A 12,254-nucleotide genomic window follows, 5' to 3' on the forward strand; every position below is an offset into this window, starting at 1 on the left:
AAGTGTTAATAATTTTATTTGATAACAAAGAAAAATTGAATGAGAAAGAGCAATCTCATAAATAAAAAAAATAAAAAACACTCAAAACATAATCACTAGTAAATCAAACTAAATGATCAATTACAAAAAAAAAAAAAAATTAAAAAATAATGTTGCAATCTCTTGGGTTTTGGCATAGTCCCTAGATTCAGGACTCTTGGATCTTGCATGACTATCTGATTTAATTTATTTGGATTTGATATAAATAAGAAAAAAAAATTAATATTTACTCGTTATGAATTATGGACTGTAAGGCCCAACCCACTTCCCCTTGTAGAATATTGTTTGTTATGACTCAGCCCAACCCGGTTTCCACACCTCACGGTTTTGCTCTTGCAACCCACAGGCTCTAAAACCTGTACTGTAAGGTTAGGTACCAATTGCTTTAATATGCCTTGGCTCTAGACACTCTTCTTTCGACGTGGGATTTTATAATCCCTCTACCTTAAGAATGAGCCGTCCTTGACTTTGATACCATATGTAAGGCCCGACTCACTCCCCCTTGCAGAATATTGTCCGTTATTGCTTAGCTCAACCCGGCTTCCACGCCTCATGATTTTGTTCCTGGCAGCTTACAGGCCTCAAAACGCGTCATGCAAGGTTAGGTACCAACTGTATTAATATGCCCTGGCTTTAGACACTCTTCTTTAGTGTGTGTGTGTGTATAACAAATGATTTTAAGGGTGTGATTTGCATGCAGGAAAAAAGGTTCGAATGATTAGTGTAATGAATTGGTTATGGCTTGCCAACACTACCATGGCCACTTGATTGACAAAAGAAAAGGCGATCAAAGTCAGCAATTTACACCGTTGGTTATTTTTTAAAATAAAAATAAAAAATTAAAATAAGAGTTAAGAAAACAAGTCGAGAAGAATTAAAAAAGAAAAAGAAAAAGAAAAAGAAAAAATCTAGCTATGATTTTGGAGGAAATTCAAAACCTAAATGTACCCTATTATGCCTAAAAATACAGAAACAATACAAATTCAATGTCAAATTAAATTATTATTGGATAAATTTACATAACAATTAAGTCTAATGACATAATTAAATTTTTAATAAGCCAATTTGATTTTATCATAGGCCAAATTGAATTTTAATTATGTTTAAGAATTAATTTGGATCCAATTAAAGGATTTAATTAAGTGAAAGAACTTAATTATACTTCAAATAGGTTAAATTAATTTTATCAGGGGCTTAATTGGTGAAAATTAAGTTTGGAAGTCTAATTTAGATTTAATTGAGAAGATTTGAATTTTTAAAAAGCAAATTTAATTTAATTTTGATTTCTCAATTAGGATTTTGATGTGGAACAATTATCTCAAGATTTGATGGATCAAATTGAAAAACAAAAATTATCTAAGAAAATATCTAAATGAACAATCTATCTTAAAATAATAATAACAGAAGATTCGAATATTAGTTCTTATTTAAATTTTTCTAGGAGGTTTTCAAGGTTGTTTTTTTATGGAAAACTATTTTCTTATTTAACAAACTGTTAGATCTTCCAAAATTAGATCTAAAAGTTGTTGTTTTGACTATTTTAGTTATTTTTCTATGTATTTTCAGATTTTAATTATTTATTTTGTGTTTCTTATTTTGGTTGGTTTTTAGAGCTCTTATATTTAACACTTGGGGTGTTTCATTTCTTATTAGAGAATATTATTCAAATCTAACTAGATTTTTCTATGGTTATGTCTAACTTTAGAGTTTTAAAACCCTAAATAATAATAACAGCAAACAAGCCTTGTTCTGTCAGATCATACATGCATATGGAATGGATTTTGATCCAATCTTAAATAGCTTTAAATTTCAATCCCGAAAATGCAATGTACTTGCTATTCCCTCACCGAATAATTGCCTCAATTGTGCAGACTATCTAAAGAGATGCTCATGAATCATAGCACAACCAGTCAAAGCAACATGATTTAGATTTTTAGAATCTGATCAGCTATATGACGATTCAATGGCTAAATATAATGCTTTATCTTAACGACACGAAAATTCCCTATACAATATCAGCAGAAAAGGAAACAATATTATGGTATTTTCAGTAAATATTTTTCATCTCTTTATGAAATCCTGATAGATACATTTCGTCTATAAATCCATCAATGGGTATTTTTTTAAAAAAATATTTAAAATAAATTAATAGTAAGAAAAACCAATTATGCAAATGCATTTTATAAAACATAAAAAATAAAGTTAAATGCAAATTGAATGTATTTCAAAAAAATATATTAAATTAGCACAATAGCGGAGCTGAAGGAGAAAAAGAAGGAGGCTGGTTGTTATACGGCCAAAAAGAGGCCACAAATATATCACCACTCTATGATGCCATGTTTATGACCATTTGACAAAGTTGTTCATAATTCGCCGAGAGTTACTCGTATTTCTCGGTAAGATGAGCCATGTGTTGCTGCAAGATGATGAACTCCTTAGATTAAGTGTTACAAAACTGATCATGTTGATAAAAACAACATTGCTTCTTATATTGTAACCAGAAGATATGCAAGGCCTTTCAAATATTCAACAATTACAGAACCTCCTAGCTCTGAACTCCCAAATACTCTATCAACGAAGGTAATTGGAACCCGTGACAAATTCATAATCAAAATCAACCAAGGCTGAGGATCACTGAGCAATTTCAGATGCAGAGTAGTCTGCAGTTAAAAATTTCAAAACAGAAAACAAACAGCAAAACCATACATGAAATAGAACCAATGTATGATGAGTAGGGGGGAAACAGTAAACAGAGAAAATAGGCAATACAATAAAAATAGGTTGTTAACCCTACCACCTTTGGAAATATCTAGAGTTTATCTAGCCATGTCCTAACTATTCAGAATTCACTTGGAATTTTACTGTTCAACAAATACTATTGTCCAACAGGCATAATGACGAGAATACACACACACACACACACACACACGCTATATGAAGAGGGCATTGGAACATTTATGGAACAGGGTAAGCATAGGCATCTCCTGATCTCTGTAGTTGTTCACGCCACAACCAAGAAGACAAGAGCAATCAAGATGTGTTACCATGCACGCATGAAATGTGCATCTCGAAACTCAAGACAATCATGCTGGTGATTACAGGTAGTGTATGTTGATTTTAATGATAAAACACAATAATGTGAAATATATAACACTACCCTCTTCAATATGGTAGCCTTTTCTGGACGCCCGAACAATCATCTCCATTTGAAAGACATATCCCTTGCTAACCACAGAGAACTGATGATATCTTCAAGCACTGACTTATAAAGCCTTCAAGAATGAAGAAATCTCAGTTCTAAATTCATCAACTATCACACAATAAAATAATCCTACATAGCCAATTACTAATTACATAATTAATCATATCATGCAATCAATGTTTTAAAACCCGGCTCGGTCCGGCAAGTCGACCCGGGACCTGGCCAACTCGGGTTTGTGGTCGGGCCGGGTCTAAGCAAAAATAAGGCTGGGAATTGGCCCGGTCAGACCCGGTTGAGACCCAGGTTTATTTTTTATATATATACTCATGACCGAAACGACGTCGTTTTGGCCTTTTACAATTAAAAGGCCAAAACGAGAAGAGCAGAGAAACGAACTCAGTGCAGAAGTGAAAATACCTAATTAATTTCAAGAAATCTTCAAACCCATTTCACTTTCAGTCGCGAAGAAGAGAAGAGGAGCAGAAGACTCTTGAATCCTTGATCACTGTTTCAAATATGCAAATAAGGTTAGATAAGTGTTGTTTCTTTCTTCTTTCGCTATTCTCTGTTTCAAATTGAAACATCTTTTGAATCTTCTTCTCTCTGTTGAACTTGCAGGAGAGCTTTGCTATATTATAGTAGTGGCATCGATTCTTCCCTCTGTTGACCCATTTGCTTTGAACTGGCAGGCTTGCAGCTCCATAGATATGTATCTCAATTTCTCTGTTCTTTTATTTTTTTGCAACTTCAAATGGTCAAAGACCTGTTCGTTTGTTGTGAATATTGCTGTGAATATTTCATTTGTTCTGCTTCTACAATTAGTTATTGCTTCTGCCTTCTATTGTCCTTGTTTGCTTCTGCTTCTGCTTCTATTAATACTCACCAATTTGATGTTAATTTTGTTATTGTCCTGCTTAAGTTGAATTTGATGTCCCTATTCATTTGCTTCTGCTTCTACTAATGCTCACCAATTTGCTATTAATTTTGTTATTGTTTTGCTTAAGTTGAATTTGGACTTGCAATTGTAAGTGTATGTGTATGTGTTCACATGGTTATAGAAGCGTAAGCTTTCTTTTTCAACTGAGACTGATTTTTCACTACTGTTGAAAGAATTCGAAGTGAAATAATCTTGCCTATCTTATCAATGCTCTCTACCTATTTTAACATAAATTAATTCAACGTATTTAATTATAAATAACTTTCAAATTAAATCAGAATTTTGTTATAGAAATGAATTGAAACTTTAATTATGGTAGTAATTAATAATCTAGTTGAAAGAATTTTCTAGTGATATCTTATAAATTATACTAGGTCCTTAAAATGTCTTCACATGATGGTAGTACTCCAAGTAGTGATCCTTCAATGGCCCAATCATCTCAACCTTCAATTTTCATGTCAAGTGGTAGTAGAGGAAGAACAGATTTGGCATGGATTCATTGTAGAGAAGCTCCTGAACTTAGTATTGAATGTAAAAAAACTAAATTAGTATGTTTATATTGTGCTAAAGTATTTGCAGGTGGTGGCTGTTGTTACTCAATTTCGGACCCTCACGTGCTGGAGATGGTGTATACCTCTTTTGAACATAATATAGGAGTTTAGCTCATGTTCGCCAGAAAATTGACAAAAGCACATAAAGAAATATTTTTTTTTCAAAAGCCTTGTTTGAGATGTTTTCTACTCTTTTTATCCTGCCCTTTTGCTACCAAAATCATTAGGTTTTCTTAGGTTGGTTAGGAGTCTTCATAATGCTAAATTTGTTCCTTTTTATCTGGTTTTTAAGGTTGAATAAATCCCTTAGAATTTGCACTAAAAAATGGTTCTGTTGCTGTTGTCATAACCAATTTGGCCCATTGGCTTTTAATTTAATTTTTTACAGGGTTTAAAATATAAAATTAAAAGATCAGAGACTTATTTGGATGAAAAGTGTAATTTATCAACTTGCGTGAAAATTAAGGACTATAATGTGCTTTTGCCATTCTATCCTTATCTTTGAGATAATCCTTACTTTTGAAATAATCCTTATCTTCAAGATAATCTTTACCTTCAAGATAATGATAGTTGTCTGATTTCGAATTCGATTCTAATAAAAAAGAGAGAATGAGTTTGATTAAGACTTTACTTCTTACAAGTGATGGAACTCTTGCACTATAAATACTGATCCCAGTCTATGCAAAAAAGAGGAGGACAAATTAGAGGAGAAACCCTAAAAAGGAGAAAACCCCAAGAGAAAGCCATTACAAAAAAAACTCAAAAAAAAAAATAGATATTTACAAAAAGAAAAGGGGCGCGGCCGAATCCTAGAATGGCAGCCGCTGCCCCTCCCCCTAGCTTCTTTGTCCCCGCCGTTCTTCCCCTGCTCCCTAAACTAGCCAAAGCATCGCCTTCTCACAGGAACCGCTCCCTCACCCCTACTTTTAAAAGACCACCCTCTGGTCTCTCTCTCCGGAACTAGACCCTCTCCCTCAACCCGTTTCTCTATTTTCTCTTCACCACCATCTTCAACCTCACTTCCTTCCCTCCCTGCCAACTGAAGCCTCAACCACTGGGAGTATGCACCAGCCATAATAGCACCCTTATCTTTGGTTTAGGCAGCATGACCACTCCATTGCAGCGCTGCACCCTGGCAAAAAGCACACCCTCAGCCCAGTTATGAGAAGTTCCTCTCCACTGTGACCAGTTTCCCATATCTCGGCCGATGCTGCTCCATCTCTCTTTTTCCCCCGTGACAGTAGCTCCAACTAACAGCCCCATCGTGATCCCCTATTTTAGCTATGGTTGATAAAGACAGCACGGGGAGCAGCAGCAGCACAACAACCGGACACTCTCCCAACCTCCATTAAAGCAACATTTAGAAGCTCTCCTTCGCGATAGCAGCACCCTGTAAACTCCATTCAGCAGCGAGAGTTCTTCATTATCACCTCGTCTCTGCGCCAGGTAAGCTCTTCTCATCTCTGTACATGCATAACATAACTCACTTCCTTACTGTGCATGTGAAATTTAATGCACCGATCGCTGTTCATCCACACGTCCCTCCCTTTCCTTTCCAATCACAGCCACGCCATGTGAGTTCTCTTTCTTTCCCTATTTGCTAAAATTAATTAGCATATTACTGTTGCTTGCAAGCGTGAATTGTTCACGCATGCATACAACAATGGCAACACCGAGGCACTGATTTGGACCAGTGACCCGACCTTTTTTTTTTAGTTTTGAGACCGGGCTACATAAATAAAAAAATTTAAAAAAATAGAAAAATAAAAAGGTAGAAAAAAAATGTGTATGCATGAATAAAAATAATGTAAATTTATTGGTTTATTCACTGACGCCAAAGTCGGGAATAAAAAAATACCGGTTTAAATTTATATTATTTTTATTCGTGGTACTTTATTTTATTTAGCTAGAAAAATAAAAAATATGTGCATGCGTAAAAATAAATTTATTTTTATTTATTTATTCACTGGCGCCAGAGTCGGGAATAAAAAAAATATTGATCTAATTTATTTTATAGCTACGTGATATTTACCAATGCCAGAGTTGGAAGTATCCGTATTTGAATATTCACTAACGCCAGAGTCAGGAATATTATAAGCAAATTATCATAGCCTAAACTAATAAACATTTAACAATTTAAGACGAAACTAGCAATGCAGCTTGCCTCAGGCAAGATGTTTAAGGGGTGATAATATCTTTCCTTTTACATAACCAATTCCGAACCATAGAATCTCTGTTGACCAGTTAGGGTGCCTAGTGAGCATAATACTAGGTGGCGACTCCTTAAACAAGACCTTTTCCCCTAAAAGAATAGGATGCCAGAAATCCATTCTTTCCAAAGATTTATTAAATTTTTAAGGTCGCCGCGATGTCAGGTGCGACAGCTGTCACAATTTTTTGTTCCAACTTAGGCTCTGATTCTGACTCGGTTTCATACGATATCTAACCATCGTAGGTATATTTTATCACTCATGACATGTTGAAAAATTGATGTGCACCTTTATTAGGTCCCAGGGATCATTTTTCTTAGGGCAGATTCTCAGTCAGATGCTCAGCATTGTCAGATCAAGAACCTTTTTGACCAATTAGATTACTGCTAGATTCTGTTCTCTAAAATAATTTTATCTCACTTCGACTCCTTCATCAAAGTTGTAGTCCTAGACGTGTAGATGATTTTGTGCTTTTGAATTGCTTGATTTCGATATTAGAAACTCAAGATATTCCTGTTTGAATATCTAACGTAAAGGTAAAGAATTCTACCGCGAGAAGGATATTGACCCGAGTCTGCACTATAAAAACTCTATTTTTGGCCTAGTTTTTGTGATTTTTGTTCTTAGTTCATACTCTCAGTCATGTCAGGATTCTCGGCATTCGTCAGTTTTGAGTTAGACCCGGAGATCCCTTTTGACCAACTAGATTACTGCTAGTTTCTGTTCTGTAAAAAGATTTTATCTCACTTCGACTCCTTCATCAAAGTTGTAGTCCTAGATGCGTAGATGAATTTGAGCTTTTGAATCACTTGATGTCGATATCAGAGGCTCAAGATGTTCCCATTTGAATATCTAACGTGAAGGCAGAGAATTCTGTCGCGAGAAGGATATTGACCCGAGTCTGCACTAAAAAAAAACTCTATTTTTGGCCTAGTTTTTGTGATTTTTGTTCTTAGTTCATACTCTCAGTTATATCAGGATTCTCAATATTTGTCAGTTTTTTAGTTTAGACCTGTAGATCCCTTTTGACCAACCAAATCACTGCTAGATTCTATATATATATATATTATCTTTTCTTGCATAAGGGTCCAATACCCTAATATATTTTTGAATTTCTCTTTTTTTAAAAAAATAAATATTTGAAGTTTTAAAAAAAATGTGTTTTAGCATGGATTTCTTAAACACAAAATTTATTTTCTTGCATTCTGGATTTTATAACATATTTGTAAGACTCTAAAGGGTATTGGTCAATATTCCAAAAAAAAAACAAAAATCTTATTTTTTGGAGAATTCATCTATTATTCATCGTTAATGTTTGGATAAAGAAATTCTAAAGGGATGAATATCTAAAATATTATTGAGAATAACTTGTTATTATTCGCTATTAATGTTTGGATAAAGAAACCCCAAGTGATTAATATCTAAAATACTTTTCTAGGAATAATAAGTCATGATGATTTATTTAATCACACATCCTTGAAAGAAGCCTCGATTATAATTGTGAACATTTCAATTTTTGACTCCACGGTTACGAGCAATGAAAGTATAAAATATTAAGGAAAAAATGGGTTTTTAAAGCACCTTGAATTTTCTTAGATTTCCAACTTTGTTTTCTTGTTCCTCTTCATTGCGATTTACGAGTCGCGAACACTTGAAATATTAAAGAGAAAATGAGCTCTTAAGCACATTGAAACTCCTTAGATTTCTATCTTAGTCGTCTTTTAATTCATAGGTTATAAATTTAATTCAAATCAAATATAGATTTCAAGAAATTTGCATCGTTTCTTCTTGACACTCTGTAGACATATCTAAGGGTATGATCTATATTGGCCAAGGGTTCTTGTTTCTAGATTAGAAAACACAACACCATAGCAATTATAAGGCAAACTAAACACCAAGCAACTTACCTTAGGTAGGGCGTACTAGAGGTACTAAAACCTTCCATTTACATAATCAATTCCTTGCCTTAGAATCTCTGAAAGACCAGTAAGGTTTTCTAGTGACCATAATACTAGGTGGCGACTCCCTTATTCACAAAAACAAAAACAAAAACAAAAAAAAAAAAACCCAAAAATCAATTGAGGGTCACCGCTCTACCGCAAAGGTGCAACACCCACTGTAAGCTTTTTCTTATTTATTTTGTTATTTATTGAGACAACATGCTTCCTTTCTTTTTGGAAGATTTTTTTTCTTAGATACTTCAATTTTGTAAGATATGAAAACAACGAAGACAACAAACTATTTTTTGACCTAAAATACTTTGAAAATACCTTAGACATCTTAATAAACTTATTTATGCCTTCAAAAAACTATCCTAAAACCCGAAATCAATCCGGAACAAAAAATCTTCTTGAGCTCATATTTGTTTTTTAGGCAATTTTAAAGTAAAAAACAAATAGAAAAAAAGTTGACTAACTAATAAATCAAGCCTCCTAATTATTCTCATCTGTCTTCCCATTTATTACACAACATGTGCATCACCATGGAAAATGGAACCTTTTGCTTTTCTTTGCAATAATTGTAAGTACTTACATAACCCTACAATAATATTTATACATCTCACCAACCTTGTCGACCTTATTGTCTAATCACATAAGATGGTCTCTCTGCGTAAAATCTTATAAATTATATGAGTTTATTTATAAGGTTTTATGGAATAAAAAATATATTATCAATTAATTAACAAATTTGCATTGGGATAATACCATAGCCAGTCTTTAGATGTCCCGTGAAACATGTTGCTTACTGACTGTGTCCACAGGGAAGTAGATTGAAACCCCAACTTGAATTTTTTGCGTGATTGGCTTGAAGATTCAAGATAGTGAAAAGAGTTTCTCCTTGAAGACTTTGTTTGAAAAATGATTAAGATCTATTTGGGGTTTTTATTTTATTATATTTTGAATGGATAGTTAGTTTGACTCTTTTTAATGGAATTATAGAAGTGAGGTTTTGGGTTTTTATTTTATTATTTTGAGTCTGGATGGTAACATGGGCATCATTGCAGTGCAATCTATGTTTTTAAATCAAAAATATATTTTAATAATATTTTATTTGAAAACACGAGTCGCACCACAATCATGTGTGCATTTCAAACATCAACTTTTAGCACATTTTTTTATTTTAAAAAATAGTTTTTTTTATGTGTTTTAAGATATTTTTGCCAAAGTACGCTCGAATGATGTTGTTTCTGGGCATATCATCCGGCAAAAAATGACGAGAGAATTGATGGAGGGGGGTTTTTGAAACAAATAATAGCACTTTGGAAGAAAACATCCAGAGCGACAAAATCCTAGGACTATACAAGGATAAGATAGCATAAAAAACAAAGAGTGGGTAGTAAAGCCTCCCATATTTGCTGACCAAACATGTAAAAAGCCATCAACAATGGAAAAACTGTGACCATTGACTTGAAAATACTAGCTAGGCACAAAGTCGTGCGTCATCACAAAAGGGATGATATTATAAACACAACAACACAAAGGCCCATCATGACCACTAGATTTGAATCCGACGGTTGATGCTGGACGTTGACTCAAACCATCGGTCTTCTGAACTTTCCCTTTACATGATTGTGCATGGCGCCGAAGGATAGTACTCTTCACAAACATATACACTTCTGCACACATAGTAACCTCTACTTCGGCAACTACAACAACCATCTCCCCATATATCACACTCTGACCTTCTACAAGGTACATGACATTTTGCAGGAGGTGTTGGCATACAAAAGTGATGACAACATGGTCCTCGGCGGCATTTTTCACAACATGTGCATGGTGGTGGTGGAGGTGGAGGTGGTAGACATGGAGGTGGACATGGAGGTGGAGGTGGTAGACATGGAGGTGGACATGGAGGTGGTAGACATGGAGGTGAAGGTACATGACACTCTGACCTTCTATCACACTCTGACCTTCTACAAGGTACATGACATTTTGCAGGAGGTGTTGGCATACAACATTGATGACAACATGGTCCTCGGCGGCATTTTTCACCACATGTGCATGGTGGTGGTGGAGGTGGAGGTGGAGGTGGTAGAGGTGAAGGTGAAGGTGGAGGTGGAATCTCAATGCACTTGACACATTCACCTCCTTTGCAGTATATTTTTTTCTTGATCTTTTCAGGACAGCAACCCACCACAGTGATTGTCACCGTGTTTTTCTTCTGGTCATATGTCTGGTTCTGGATTTCTATTGTTCATTAATTAACATCATAAATCCACAAAACTTAGTCACTTCCTTTGGTAATTAAAACAACTCAAACCTATCACTGTTCTTAAAGAGAAAAAAGAAAGACTCACGAGGGATAGCACACAGTACTCTCTTGATTTTCTTGTGGCATTTTTCGCATCCAAGGTCAACCACCTTAATCACCATTGTTGTGACTTGCTGTAACAGTAGTACGTAGCTAGTGCATGCATTTTGTATAGGACCTCACCATGATCATTACTCCCAATAGAAAACAAAGAAAATCTCACGATAAATTTATAGACAGAAAGATTAGAAGAATCCGCTGTAGAGATTATATATCAAGAAGTTGTACATAAGACCTCCGCGTAAAAAGAAGAAAAAGACGAAGAGGATGCATTAAAAGATAAAATCAACACACACAAATATATATCATACCGTTTCTACCATGGTTTTGTGTATGCTTTGATCCGATGAGACGATGGAAATATGGAGAGTACATATATAGAGCTGGGGGAGGGAGGGGGCGGCGGCCTAATTTAATTAAGATAAAATGCATGGTTACATCATAAGCAGCTGGAGAAATGTGAGGCCTTAATTTAGTTTGTCCATTCATTTTTAGACCAATAAGATGAGAAAATGTGGACTTGATAGTGGAAACTTGACGTAGCCTTAATATAGTTTGTCCATTCATCTGTAAACATCGTTGCTGCTGACGCAACAATCTTTCATCAGCATCAGATGGTTTTGATGTGCATATCTCACCTTCTATTTTGTTAATCAATTCAAAGGTTAACCTCATACATTAAGAAAAAATATTTTTCTTAATGTATTAGGTTAATATAAAGGATTGTTTCTTAAAACTATTGAAAATAAAAAAATCATTCCATGTATAAAATGGTTCGAAATATCTATACCATAAAAAAATATATATATAAAATAAGGGGTGTTTAAAAAAAACCAACCCATTTATAATATATACATTATCTAACATGACTCAACCTATTAAAGTCAAATTATATAGATATTATAGATTATAACTAGTAAAACAATCTAAAAAATAGATATTACAAGTCAGGAAACTCAACCTAGCATATATATCCTATAACAATAAACTTAAATATTTATTGT

At 34.3% G+C, this 12,254-nt stretch overlaps 1 long non-coding RNA gene across 2 annotated transcripts; it reads right to left on the reverse strand.

Annotated features, from left to right (window-relative positions):
- Nucleotides 1-10,312: 10,312 nt before the first annotated feature.
- Nucleotides 10,313-11,657, reverse strand: LOC118052897 (uncharacterized). Of its 2 annotated transcripts, XR_012170233.1 has the most exons (3): nt 11,562-11,654; nt 11,237-11,324; nt 10,313-11,126 (listed from the first exon to the last, which is right to left on the reverse strand). It is a non-coding gene; the product is annotated as an uncharacterized lncRNA (long non-coding RNA). The 2 variants fall into 2 exon arrangements; XR_012170232.1 differs by having other exon boundaries at nt 11,237-11,657.
- Nucleotides 11,658-12,254: the final 597 nt, after the last annotated feature.

Source organism: Populus alba, chromosome 6 (assembly GCF_005239225.2).
Source record: "Populus alba chromosome 6, ASM523922v2, whole genome shotgun sequence".
Lineage (NCBI taxonomy): Eukaryota > Viridiplantae > Streptophyta > Magnoliopsida > Malpighiales > Salicaceae > Populus > Populus alba.